The sequence below is a fragment of the Cupressus sempervirens genome, chromosome 9, assembly GCF_028749045.1.
Source record: "Cupressus sempervirens isolate cs-2001-9-10 chromosome 9, ASM2874904v1, whole genome shotgun sequence".
Taxonomy (NCBI): domain Eukaryota; kingdom Viridiplantae; phylum Streptophyta; class Pinopsida; order Cupressales; family Cupressaceae; genus Cupressus; species Cupressus sempervirens.
This window is the reverse complement of record NC_143126.1, coordinates 471,925,858-471,940,677: the sequence shown is the minus strand read 5'-3', so window position 1 is coordinate 471,940,677 and position 14,820 is coordinate 471,925,858. Positions and strand designations below refer to the sequence as shown.

The window sequence follows — 14,820 nt, the reverse complement described above, 5'->3', positions numbered from 1 at the left end:
TTTATGCACCCATTCCTAACCTCTTTCTTTGAAACCCAAGCCTAACCTAATTAATTAGGCATGTGTACTTAGTCGGGGGTATTATATGCTAGAGTGGAGTCAATCTCTACAACTTGGGGTTTGAGAGAACTTGAAAAAGGGTATCTAAAAGTGTGATTCATTCCTTAAGTCTTTGGAGAAGTCTTGAAGTTAGTGGCAAAAATCACGGATTAGAGACCTAAGAGGATTCGAGGTCCTTCCTTGCAATTTGTGTTGTGGGTTGTTGGGAGTGAAACCAATGCTGAATTTTTCTTAGTTGGGTTGTGAATAAGTAGTTTCTAGCCTTTGTTGGAAGTTGTGAGACATAGAACCATAAAATCCCTATATTATCCAAATAAAGGAAACTTGTCCTTAAAGGCTTGATTTGGGTAAAATTGCTTTGTGTCATACTTTTGTATGGTGAGTCTTAAAACCCTCATAGTGGCTCCTTATAGAGGTATACACTTGTTGAAGTGAAACAAACCAATTATTCAATCCTTTGAATATCTTGAGTGTTGGTTTTGGGATTGGGTCTTCAGGTTGTGCTTCCATTGTTACACTCTGCATCAAATTATATTAAACTTAAATACCTCATTCAAGATTTAATTGATGATAAGAAAGTTGGGGTGGATGGACTCATGACTAATACTGATCATAAGGTTTTCAATGAATCTAGGTACCCAAGCATGAACAAGAAGAAAGTTCTAGGAAGAAAAATAAGATGCAAATATCAACTACATATGATTGAGCCAACTTGTGAGAACATAAAAACAAGATCAACCAAGGGATTAATTTTTTTAGAGAAAATCAATACAATATATATATATATATATATATATATATATATATATATATATATATATATATATATATATATATATATATATATATATATATATATATATATATATATATATATATATATATATATATATGTACATGTTGTAACTGGTTACTAACTTGAAGGATTAAACTTGCAAAAATTTGAAGTTCTATTGGAAAATTTACTATATCCACTTGCTTTCCTTTGGAAAACAACAAGAAATTAGGTAGCAGGATCTCTCTTAGTAACATTAGACATGGAGTGTAGATACCAACCACCACCTAGACATCTTTGTCTAGAGACATGGTATCCTAGTCAACCTTTTGCATGTAATGATATAACAAGTCCATCTTTTAGGAGGTCACCTATTGGAGAGTAAGGGACCTTACTAATCAAAACCTACTTCTCAGATGTTGTGTCCACTATTGACCCACCATCACCATGATGTCTATTCATTGTATCCTCAAGTGAAGCAAATGGTGAACTAGAACTAAGAACTTGATCTCTTCCACTAATGCCAGCATCCTTGGAACTCCATTTAAGTTAATTACAAAATGCTTGTGTGATGACATTTTACAAGTCTAAGGATTAACAACTTCCCCTATTTGTACAATAAAAAACATTGATGCATTCCTAATCAAAAATGACTTAGAAGAATGTAGTCAGTGGCACTTTATTGCAATGCATTTTTATAAAGAACAAGCACTATAACAATCATTTATGATGCATGGGGATTTTGTAGTTTTTGAGAAGAAAAGCCCAAAATAATGAAAAAAAAAGAACATTGGATTCCTTGTGATTTTTTCTAACCAAATTCAAAATAAAATTACACTTATTCTACTCATTTATAAGAGGCATAAAAAGCTAGTTGGGTACTTCGGTGTAGAAATAGAAATGTTTGGGTAGTACTTCTAGCAACATGCACAAAAAGGGTGACAAAGCTTGGACAATTCTTCAAGCAGCATGCACAAATAGTAAGAGAGTGTAGCAGACGAGAAGCACTTGGACAAAGGGGGTTCATGGAATGAGGCTACATGCATAGAGACCAACTTGCATCCAAAAACTATGAAAGGGCTTAAAAAGGAGTGTATCTTGAAACCACAAATGTTCCAATTGTTGGCCAACACATACATAGTTATTATATAGTCACAGATATTTTGATCATTCATGAACTTGAACAACTAACACCATGTTAGAAATAGTGTTGTGCAAAAGGACTACAAAATAGAGGGAAATTGCCATGAAATATGCATGATTTAAATAGCTACATTAAATAGCCTTTTACTTCATAGATCACTTCAACTCAATCATTATGTTGTATAGACAACCTCATCATATGTCACTTGAACGAACCTATCATGTACAACATGAGGGAAAAATCCATAAAATTAAATCTTAAAATGTTACAATAGTACAAACCTCATGAAAGACACGTGAGATGAATATACATAATCAAGTATTAACCCTTTCAAACATTCCAACTTTATGATAATAATTTACTAGTCAAAGTCCAACAAATTGGAATTCAATGACTACAAGTATTCTTGGGTATCTGTTATAGGCAACCATGATTTGGAAGCAAATCAAGAGTATTAGTCTTGTAGCCAAAAAAATGAGCTCAATGAACAGTTTTGAGATGGTCATCTCATGATGATCATGGATAAATTATTTCTAGGTTCTCTTACTTGTTTTGGAATATACTAACTATATTTCATATTGACCAACTCTAGAAAGAAATTGATTTGAAAAGAATTATTTTCTGCAACACTACATCAATAATTTAACAAAGGACACATGAGAGTGTCTTCTTTTCAAATCTGAACCCAAAAAACATAAGGCAATAAAAATTGTAAGAAGGAACATAACCAAATAAATGTAATCTCACAAGGGCACAATCCTCTATACTAGACTCTATTAGGCTGCCATATGACCAATCAGCTTATAGGGTGATTCTAGAAAGTTCTTTATTATTCAAAGCATAAGCTCAACCTACCCAATATATACCCGCATCACTTATAGTATATTTAGAAAATTTTCAAGTGACCACATCAATGCTCCATATAATCTCATTAGCTACAATGACAATCAATAGATGGAATAAATAGCTACTGAAGCAAATATATTAGAAGCACCATGCTTTGGTTGCCAATGTTAGCAATGAAGTGGTGAAGACTCAATATCAAAACTAATACTGCCACATTACCTTGGTCTATGGTTTCAATGAAGGTAGATATGAAACCATCAACCCGTAGGAGAAATTTAATAGTTAAAATTAGCTTAGAGTCATAGAGGAGTCCATTCTTGGGCCTACTATAAGTGTGAACTTATGCATGCTTGATAGGCACAAACATTTACATATCTGAAGATACTTGTGCATTTTACTAGAAAGGCCAAGGAAGAAAGTAAAATATAAAACTGGTACACACACCATATTGGGTTTCAAATGGATTTATAGGAGCTTCAAGGCTTTCAAGCATTCTTCATGTTCTAGTTCTAGATTAGGAGGTGTATATTGTCCATGCAAGTCTTCAACAACATATTCCTAAAAATAAAAGTAAAATACATTGCAAAAGTAAATAAATAAAAGATAAACAGTAACTGGAAATAATAAAGATAAATGTAGATAATTATTTGTCTTGTAGATTTCAAAGTCCAAAATGAGTTTTAAAAACAACCTTTGCGAGTTCCCTTTTTGTCAAAATGTGATCTAGTGTCTTTGCCATATCCTTTGAATTTCCATTGTTACTGCTAGTAGCCCATAGGCAATGCTAAGGATTGCAAAAATAATTACAAAAATAACCAAGAGTGCCCCACAAGCTTCCATGGATGCTAGAAAGCAATCCAAAATACCCCATGCATAACAACAATTGTGGCATCCTACCATACATGGATCATTGTTGTTGACTAATGAACAGTGCACTATTAGACCTCCAATACCCAGAATTACAAAAAATTCTGAGTTTATGATCTACAACAATCAATAACGGATAACTAATAACTAGACAACATATTTGAGAAATTGAATCAAAATATAAGAAGCAAAACAAAACAATAGTGGAATGGTATAGGATGCTTGGACAATAGTCAATCCCATCCATTGCTAAATGAATTTTTGAACTCCCCATTTGTGTCCAGTGGGCATGCAATACTACCCATAATAGCTATTATCTACAATAAAAAATGGGAGAATGATTTAGCTCCACTTCTAGAGTGACAAAATGGTGACACGACTACTAGGGACAACTTCTATTGTTAATGTTTCACTTAATTTGCATGATCGATTGAAAGTAATAGCCATTTCCCTTCTATTTAATGAAAAAATATATATCTTATTTGAAAGCCAAAAAATTGCAACCAGAATCACTATATACTTAAAAGGGGTGGTAAATGAAAAGAATCTACATTTCCAAAAAGATCAACAATAATTTCTAAAGGCTTTCCATTCCCCTTCTACTTTAGAAAATGTGAACAATGCAATTTTATTACTTGCAAAGATTCTCCAACTTAGAATGAATAATTCTACATTTTTTCTCTATTCTCAAAGAATAAATGGGTTAAAAACAATCAAATCTTACATTAAAATTTTTTCTATACTATTCATTTTAAAAATTTGAGTGAGCAATAACTGCTCATATGTTGGCTGCAAACTCAGAAGACTACCACGAGAACAAATTATTTATTTCATAAAATTATTGTATCTACTCATTCAAGAATCAATATCTTCTAGTATTGTTCTTTAAGTTGTACTATGATGAATATAGCAATGCCATAGAAAATGCATTGATTCTAAATTTTATCTCAAGAGATAATGAAAACAAGTTGATATGTCCATGTTTGTTTCCACTGATGAAGAATAGATTTATTTCGTGGTGTGTACTAATTACACATGTAAGTCTTATTTAATTGACTTGAATGTTAATGTAATAATATATGTTAAGAAGATTATCAGTGCTATTGATTTACCCTATGGATGTAGGTGGAGGTTTGGGTAAGCCAAGACATGGATAGAGGGTGTATAAAGTTTAGACTATAGATTACATGTTGACATCATCCACTACAACTCCCAAGTGATGGTAGCTACAAATTCTTCTACTCCACATCCTTAGGGTTGCTGATTGAGATAAGCTTGGTAAATTCTCTATGGCTAACATTGTCTTGTGTTGATAGTCATTTAAAGTCCACTGCATTGTGTTTAAATGTTGGATGTATCACCTTAGTAATGGATCAGGCATGTGTTGGCCTATTGGATATATTTAATTTTTTAAGTGTAAACCTAGTTTAAGGAATTGTTAAGAGGTAGATCTAATTAAATTTTAACATATTTGACTTCCTAGTTAAAGCCATCAGCATCATTTAGATGGAAATGTTCTAAAATTAAGGAAAACATAGAATTACAAGAAAACAAAGATGGGAAAGGAAAACCCAACTACAATTTAACCCAAAGTTGACTAAGAATGAAGACTAGTTAATGTAACAGATTTAATTTTACAATGGGTAAAGAGCTTTAAAAAAAATTTAGCCACTACCATGGATTGTAGCTATGGTTTAGTTTAATGGTAAATTGTAATTTGACACATTAATCATCAAAATCACTAAGGTTGAGACTTGAATGCATGACATTATGACAATTTAATAACAATATTTAGTCTAGGATTTAGTTAGAAAATATAATCTAGATGACTCGATTTTAGACCTTAGATGATTATAAGTGATTTAGTATCCTCTTCAAATGATTCATAAGAGTAATTTGTCAGTTTAAAGGGGGAAATAATTCTTTAGATGATCCAACTCCTTGACCTTGTATTACATATTTTAGATACATGCATCTACTTACAAAAAGAAAAGATTAAAATGAGGATACATATTGATCAATCTAAGATCACATTGGGATAACAGATTATAATGCATCATAATGGAGTTTAATGTTAGAGTTTGAGGAATAACTATACCAAATATCTAATTTATGAGAATCAATCAACCCTCATAAGAACATTTTGGAATTTTTTTTTAGATAGAATCCAAATAAGCATACCTTTAAATAGCTTATTTTTCAAATTAGAGGTTGATCTCTAGAGATTCTCTTACAAATTTCAATGGAACACTTATTCTATAGTTTTCAATGCGTGAATGCAGAGGGAGTAGTGGGTTACAAATTGAGTTCAATAGTTAGGGGTGTGGGGTGTAGATTTGGCTATGCTAGCCTAGTTCTTTTCTACCCCTATTATTCTTCACCGTAGGCCTACATGTAGGGAGCCCAAGTTTAAGGATGAAGAAGTAGGAAGTGATGATATCCTAAATCTATTTTGATGGAAAATGTTAGGATGAGTGATGATAGTTTTTAGGGTTAGAAGAACGTAATGTTGCAAATTCAAAGTAAAAATTCTATCAATCATTTGGAAATCCCTGGAAGAAAAGATAAAACTAAAAGCAGAGTATGTATGATATGGATGATTAGAAAATTCATCTTAAATCTCTTGCATTGAATGTTAATGATTATTAGTGAACTCAAAAAAATAAAAGGAAAAATATTGAATTGGTTGCAATAAGAGCTCCACGAGATAGGATTGTGGAAGTTGTGATGTGTAGATAAGAAATGACTCTGGGCCTAATTCTTATACTAATTCTATAGGAATAATGAAATAGAAAAATGAATGATGATATTGTTGTTGTAAGTAAAGACCCTGTGATTGCTATTAATAATTCCTATGCATGATATGTGTAAGAAAACTTAGTTACTAGTTCTTGTGACTAGGAGTGAACCAAAGATCAAACACTTTGGTCTTAATGCTTCCAAATAGACAACATCTAAAAAATTTATAGGATGGGTTTCATAAGTTTATGATTTGGATATAAATTTGTTTTAGAGTTTATCTAAAATAATTATGAATGAAAAATAAAATAAAAGATAAAAGCTTGTTAGTCATAATATCATTATTGGTAACAATGTTCCAAATTCAAAGAATTATTTCTTTGAGCTTATAGCAATGATCAAGTGGCTTACGGAATGGCTTGATGAGTCTTGGGAACTTCTCCCATTGTATCCTTGCTTTTTCCAGTTTGAAGTTTCTAGTTACATGCACACAATCATGACTTTACATAACAAAGAATTCACATTCTAACAATTCTTTCATTACATTTTGATCTAAACAAAAAATTCTAAACTTTCACTTATTCAAATGACTAATCTGAAAAATGGGCCCTATTAAAGAATCTAATATAAATTAAAATAATGTATCTAGATTCTAAAAAAACCAAAAAATAAAATCTTTGATTTAAATTTATCTCATCACTTACACATAATAACAATACCCACCTTGTCATGTGGACAGTCTTGAGGGAGAGGTCGCAACATTGTATTTGGATCCAATTGATCTCTCTCTCTCTCTCTCTCTCTCTCTCTCTCTCTCTCTCTCTCCCTATTCAATAGAATGAGCCAACTGGATCTTCTCTACATTTTAATGTCTCAAGTATTGCCTCATGGTCTAACTCGCAAACTTTCCAAAGAATCTTATTATGTGGTTTTCCACCATATTTTATCAAGTGGTCATTTGATGTCACAACAAGGTTTGAATAATGAAGAATCTTCCTTTTTGTTTGCCAATCCTTAAACAACCACAAGTTAGGCTCTTCATAGAATATCATCTAAGCCATGTGTCAATTACAACCATCACACCGACATGGTACTCTAAACCTTCACCATCTATAACTGAGTGATCCAAATTTTGTTTGGCTTGGACACAATGACACAAATAATAATTTGTCCCTTCTTCATTGTCCTTAGGTGCAATAATAGCAAAAAAATGGCCTGCAGTGACAAATGTACAAAATGTGGCCAATAATTTAGAAAATACTTAGGTAAAAGTTATAAAAGTTATATATTGAAATTACAAATATATATATATATATATATAAAACTAGGTTGCACTAGATCAGACAAGCAATAAAATTCAATAGATGAATCCATCTCTACCATTTTTAGTGCTTATGGGGGACGATAGGTGTCAATTGGGTCCAAAACTCATATATCCTATTTTTCCACCCATTCAATCAACTCGCACTCATCCCAATTTTCCTCTACACATGATGGACAATAGCATGCCATTTTTTATGTGGGGATACTCCATGAACCTACATCAGAGCTTCTAAAAGAGTACAACTCACTAGATCCTATTAGTGTACAACAATCCTCATATGGTGCAATGTTAGTATTATCTATCAACCAAAAAAATCTATGAACTGTGGACTCACCTTCCTTACTTAGACCCATTATAGCATTACACCATTGGACGATCAATTTTGCAACTATCAATATTGCTCCATCTTTGTACTTTAGTTCTTCACAAGATAAGGCTCTTTTGATGAATGTGCCTGCACCATCATGCTCTCCCTTTCCATGACCAACCTCCATAAAATTTCACATATATTGAATTCTACACAACCTATGCATCTTGCTCAACCAATAGAAAATTTGTACATTCTTGAATTGAGATACGTAATTGTCTAACCAAATAATGTGTTGATGATATGTTATGCCCCTGTTAGCCAAATCTCCATAAAATGGTTGTAAACAACCCTATATAAACTCTGTAGAATGTGATTGATCATTTTTTATATAAAAATGACACTCCCTCAAAATATTCTTGTCATCCTCTGTACTTGTAGGTGAATGCATGAATGTTATGTAAACAAATATGGAAATCTTTTGAGAAGTATAATACATTGCTTGTACCTCATTCTGTGGTTGTAGTGTGTAGTTCTCTATGAAGTCTGCAATTGAAACAATGGTATCTAGTGGAAATGTATCCTTGTACAACTTGAATTGAAAATCTAGCCATCAAGCTCTATATGTATGCCTTGCATACTCATAAATAATCTTTTCACAAAAAAATTTCATGAACTCATACACTAGAATCTTTTCAATGGCTAAATCACATCTTTTACCCTAATTTCCATCTTTTAGAACATATGTCAGTATCTTAAATTTTCTATAATCTATTATTTAATTTCCAATTGCATGTGTACTATCCATATGTTCAAAAATTGATAAAAGTTGCAAAGAATCACAAAATAAGCATGTACCATCCAAGCATGATGTCTTGTAAAATTGTTGGTTGTTCCCTATTTAACATAAAATTTTAGATATGAATTCTCTTGATCTTGGTGGCTCATTCATGTCACAATCTTGCAAAACAAACTTAGAATGCAAAAGCACACATATGTGCCTAAAAACATCAAAATGGTTAGAAAATTCAATATGTATACTACAACAAGAAGTTGTGCATGTGTGATTTATCTTCACATAAAAAGGTTTACCCATCTAAAAAAATCTTTGACTTATTCAAATTTGAAGATAGATACCAATAAATTTTGCAAAAAATTGTGTCTAAGTTGAGTCCAAGAAATGTTTTGCATGTGGGTCACAATTTTGTCTACTAATCCTCCTTCTTACAACATCTCTTTGATTAGGGGAAACATGTGTTATTTTTTCAAAAATCTTTGATTAATGATTTCAAAACTTCACTAATTTCTTTATCCTTTCATGGTAGTCTACCGCTAAATGTCCATAACTTATTTTTTGTTAGATCTTCCAATCTCTCACATCTTAGCATGGCTCTCCTTAGAGTACATCTACCAATTTTCAATATTTTCTTGTCTTTCTTATGAGTTGAGATTTATTCATTTGGGTACTTACTATTGTCTATGTAAGTACTCATCTTGTGATATTACTATCTTTGGTGCGTGATTTAGAACCCACTTTGTCATAAGCACTCATTAGATTCTTTACAATGTTTTTTCATTTGAATCGTTCATCGTTCTTAGCCCAAGAATCTTCATGATAGCCTAAACTTCAAATTCATCATCATTTCAACAAATAATTGGCATTTAATTGTAATATTTAATTCTTTAAAGAATAATCTCCACATACGATTAACTTTTCTTTGACAAGTATGCTTACTAATATTGTCAAGCATTGATTTCAAAATGTTAGTATCAATATTGATCAAATATTTTGGTCTTCTAAAATGAATTCTAGAAGGTGTTATAATCTCTTCAATTCCCTCACATTTTGAACATCAACATAAGGTTGAGTGTTTTGCGTACCTTGAACCAAGGATGATGTGCCTTAGCAATAAGAAGCAAAAGATGGAATATCACCTACTTGATATGTTGATGTTGTTCCTTCAACATGACATGATGGAGTGTGTACATCATTGGATCTACAAATTAGTGTCTCTTGAACATGAGAGGATGATATGACTCCAACATTGGAAGATGGTGTAGCTTCATAATTCAATTGTCTTCTTGAGCATAATAGTCCCATTCATTCTCTCTATCTTTCTAATTCTTTCTCTTTGTTTCTTTGTGTTAGTGATTTGCGATTCTCTTCAAAAGTCAATTCTTCATTATTGCTTTGCAATTTTCTTTTTTCACATAGTAGTTTCATATTATCTCTTTTAATTGCCAAATCTCTCTCCCTATCTTCATTTGTTTGAATTTTTGGTTTCTTCCTTGGCATGATGATGATTTCTACATGTCAAATTATTCAAACATTTGAATTACTTACAATTTTTAAATTAAAAATCATTCAAATACAAATAAAAATTACAATTATTTCAATGAATACACAATATATATCAAATAACTTGCCAAATTTCTAACCATTTTCAAATAACAATTCATTCAAACATACAAATTTTAGTGAATTCACTATATATTAAACATGTCAAACTATAATCAAATTTGTCTCTATATATCAACAAACAATATTTAAAAAGGATTTCACTAACCTTTTCTATAGAAAGAATATTAAAAAATCCTTCAACTAGCATATCCAATGATTGAATTTAGAGTTTGCTAGCTTCAAAAAGTGTTCAAATAGTGTTTGCTAACTTCCAACATCTTGAAACCCGTGTTTTCTATTGGAACAATAGAATGCACAATAGACAAAAAGCAAAGAATGGATGAAATGGGACCCAAACTTGCTTTGTGACTATTTTTGGGTGATTTGACATAGTGCATACACACTATAGCATGTATGCACTATAAAGCACGTGCGCACTATGTCAAAACACATCTCTCCCTATCCCACCATCCCCCATCCCCTACTCTCTCTCCCCTCTCCCATCTCCTACTCTCTCTCTCTCAGTCTCTCTCTCCTCTTCCATCCTTACTCTCTCTCTCTCTCTCCCTCTCCTACTCTCTCTCTCCCCCTCTCCTACTCCCTCTCCCATCATCTACTCTCTCTCACTTTCTCTCCCATCCCCTACTATTTCACTCTCTATTCTCTCCCATCCCCTACTCTCTGTCGCTCTCTCTCTCCTCTCCCATCCCCTACTCTCTCTCTCTCTCTCAATCTTCCTCCTCTTCCATACCCTACTCTCTCTCTCCTTCTCCCACCACCTACTCCCTCTCACCCTCTCTCCTCTCCCATCCCCTACTCTCTCTGTCTCACACACTCCCATCCCCCCTCTCTCTCGAGCTACTCTCTCTCTCCTCTCCGATCCCCTACTCTCTCTCTCTCTCCCTACTCTATCTCCCCTCTCCCATCCCATACTCTCTCTCACTCTCCCTCTCTCACTTCCTACTCTCTCTCCCTCTCCCACCACCTGCTCTCTCTCACCCTCTCTCCTCTCCCATCCCCTACTCTCTAGATCTCTGTCACAAACTCCCATCCCCCTCTCTCTCTCCCTCTCCCAATCCCTCTCCCATTGCCTACTATCTCTCTCTCACTCTCCCTCTCCCTATCCCTCTCTACTCTCTCTCCCATCCCCTACTCTCACTCTCTCTCTCATCCCCCTACTCTCTCTCTCACACTCTCTCCCATCCCCTACTCTCACTCTCTCTCTCCCATCCCATTCTCTCTCTCTACCACCTACTCTCTCTCACTTTCTCACACACTCTCCCATCTCCTACTATCTCTTACACACACTCCCGTCCCCCCTCTCTCCCTCTCCCACTACCTACTAGCTCTCTCTCACACTCTCTCTCCCTTTCTACTCTCTCTCTCTCCCATCACCTACTCTCACTCTCTCTCCCATCCCCCTACTCTCTCTCACACTCTCTCCCATCCCCTACTCTCTCTTTTACACACACTCTCATCCCCCCCTCTCTCTCCCTCTCCCACTCCTTCTCCCACTACCTAGTCTCTCTCTCCCATCTGCTACTCTCTCTCTCTCTCAGGCTACTCTCTCTCCCCTCTCCCATCCCCTAAACTCTCTATTTTATAGATACACACTTCCATCCCCCCTCTCTCTCCTCTCCCATCCCCTACTCTCTAGATCTCTCACACACACTCCCATCCTCCCTCTCTCGCTCCCTCTCCCACTACCTACTATCTCTCTCTCACTCTCTCTCCCTCTCTACTCTCTCTCTCTCCCATCCCCTACTCTTACTCTCTCTCTCTCTCTCTCCCATCCCCAACTCTCTCTCTCCCATCCTATACTCTCTCTTTGCCACCCCCTACTCTCTCTTACACACATTCCCATTCCCCCTCTCTCTCCTTCTCCCACTCTATCTCCCACTGCCTACTCTCTCTCCCCCATTCCCTACTCTCTCTCTCCCCTCTTCTATCCTCTACTCTCTCTTTTTCATAGACACACACTCCCATCCCCCTATCTTTCTTCTCTCCCATCCCCTACTCTCTAGATTTGTCACATGCACTCCCATCCCCACCTTCTCTCTCTCTCCCTCTCTATCTCCCTTTCCCACTGCCTACTATCTCTCTCTCTCTCTCTCTCTCTCTCTCTCAAGTTCTCTCTCCCTTTCTACTATCTCTCTCTCTCTCATCCCTTACTCTCACTCTCTCTCTCCCATCCCCTACTCTCTCTCACACTCTCTCCCATCCCCTACTCTCACTCTCTCTCTCCCATCCCCTAATCTCTCTCTACCACCCTGTACTCTCTCTCACACTCTCACACTCCTGCCCATCCCCTACTCTCTCTCTCTCTCTCATGCACATTCCCATTCCCCCTCTCTCTCCCTCTCCCACTATCCACTCTCTCTCTCTCTCTGCCATCCCCTACTCTCTCTCTCCCCTCTCCCATCCCCTACTCTCTCTCTTTCACAGACACACACACTCCCATCCCCCTCTCTCCTCTCACATCCCCTACACTCTAGATTTCTCACACACACTCCCATCCCCCCTCTCTCCCCCTCTCCCACTGCCTACTATCTCTCTCTCTCCCTCTCTACTATCTCTCTCCCATCCCCTACTCTCTCTCTCTCTCTCTCTCTCTCTCTCTCTCTCTCTCTCTCTCTCTCTCTCTCTCTCCCATCCCATATGAGCTCTCTCTACCATGCCCTACTCTCTCTCACACTCTCACACTCTCTCCCATCTCCTACTCTATCTCTCTTATGCACATTGCCATTCCCCCCTCTCTCTCCCTCTCCCACTCCCTCTCCCACCACCTACTCTCTCTCCCCCATCCCCTATTCTCTATCCCCTCTCCCATCCCCTACAATCTCTCTTCCATAGACACACACACTCCCATCCCCCCTCTCTCTCCTCTCCCATCTCCTCCTCTCTAGATTTTTCACACACACTCCCATCCTCCCTCTCTCTCCCCCTCTCCCATTGCCTACTATCTCTCTCTCTCTCAAGTACTCTCTCTCCCTCTCTACTCTCTCTCTCTCTCTCCCTCCCATTATGTATGAGTTCTCTCTACCACCCTCTACTCTGTCTTACACTCTCACACTCTCTCCCATCCCCTACTCTATCTCTCTTACACACATTCCCATTCCCCTTCTCTCTCCCTCTCCCTCTCCCTCTCCCTCTCCCTCTCCCACCACCTATTCTCTCTCCCCCATCCCCTATTCTCTCTCTCTCTCTCTCTCCTTTCCCATCCCCTAAATGCTCTCTTTCACATATACACACTTGCATCCCCCCCTCTCTCTCTCCCCTCTCCCATCCCCTACTCTCTAGATCTCTCACACACACTCCCATTCCCCCTCTCTCTCCCTTCCACTCCCTCTCCCATCCCCTACTCTCTAGATCTCTCACACACACTCCCATTCCCCCTCTCTCTCCCTTCCACTCCCTCTCCCACCACCTACTGTCTCTCTCACTCACTCTTTCCCTCTCTACTCTCTCTCTCATCCCCTACTCTCACTCTCTCTCATCCACCCCTACTCTCTCTCACAGTCTCTCCCATCCCCTACTCTTTCTCTTACACACACTCCCATCCCCCTCGCTCGCTCCCTCTCCCACTTCCTTTCCCACTACCTACTCTCTTTCTCTCCCATCCCCTACTCTCTCTCTATCTCTCTCTCCCCTCTCCCATTCCCTACTCTCTCTCTTTCACACGCACACCCATCCCCCCTCTCTCTCCTCTCCCATCCCCTACTCTATCTCTCACTTTCTCTCCCTCTCCCACCGCCTACTCTTTCCCTCTCTCTCTCACTCTCACTCTCTCCCTCTCTACTCTCTCTCTACCACCCCCTTCTCTCTCTCACAAATTTTCACACTCTCTTCCATCCCGTAGTTTCTGTCTCTAACACACATTTCCATCCCCCCTCTCTCTCCCTCTCCCACTCCCTCTCCCAATGCCTACTCTTTCTCCCATCCTCTACTCTCTCTCAACCTACTCTTTCTTTCACACATATGGACTCTCATCCTCCTCTCTCTCACTCTCCCTCTCCCACTCTGCCTCCCATCGCCTTCTCTCTCTCTCTCTCTCCCCTATCCCATCCCCTACTCTCAATCTCTCTCTCCCCATCCCCTACTCTTAATCTCTTCATCCCATCTTGTACTCTCTCTCTACCACCCCTACTCTCTCTCACACTTCCTCTCTCTCCCATCCCTTACTCTCTCTCTCTCTCTCTTACACACACTTCCATTCCTCCCCTCTCTCTCCCTATCCTACTCCCTCTCCCACCACCTACTCTCTCTCTCCCATCTCCTACTCTCTCCCTTTCACATACACCACACACTCCCGTCCCCCCTCTCTCTCCCTCTCCCACTCCCTCTTCCACCACCTACT

The 14,820-nt window shown here is 37.4% G+C and overlaps 1 pseudogene; it reads right to left on the bottom strand.

Annotated features, from left to right (window-relative positions):
• Positions 1–3,290: 3,290 nt before the first annotated feature.
• The window catches only part of LOC149539367 (uncharacterized), a 90,772-nt pseudogene continuing 79,242 nt past the window's right edge, over positions 3,291–14,820 (bottom strand).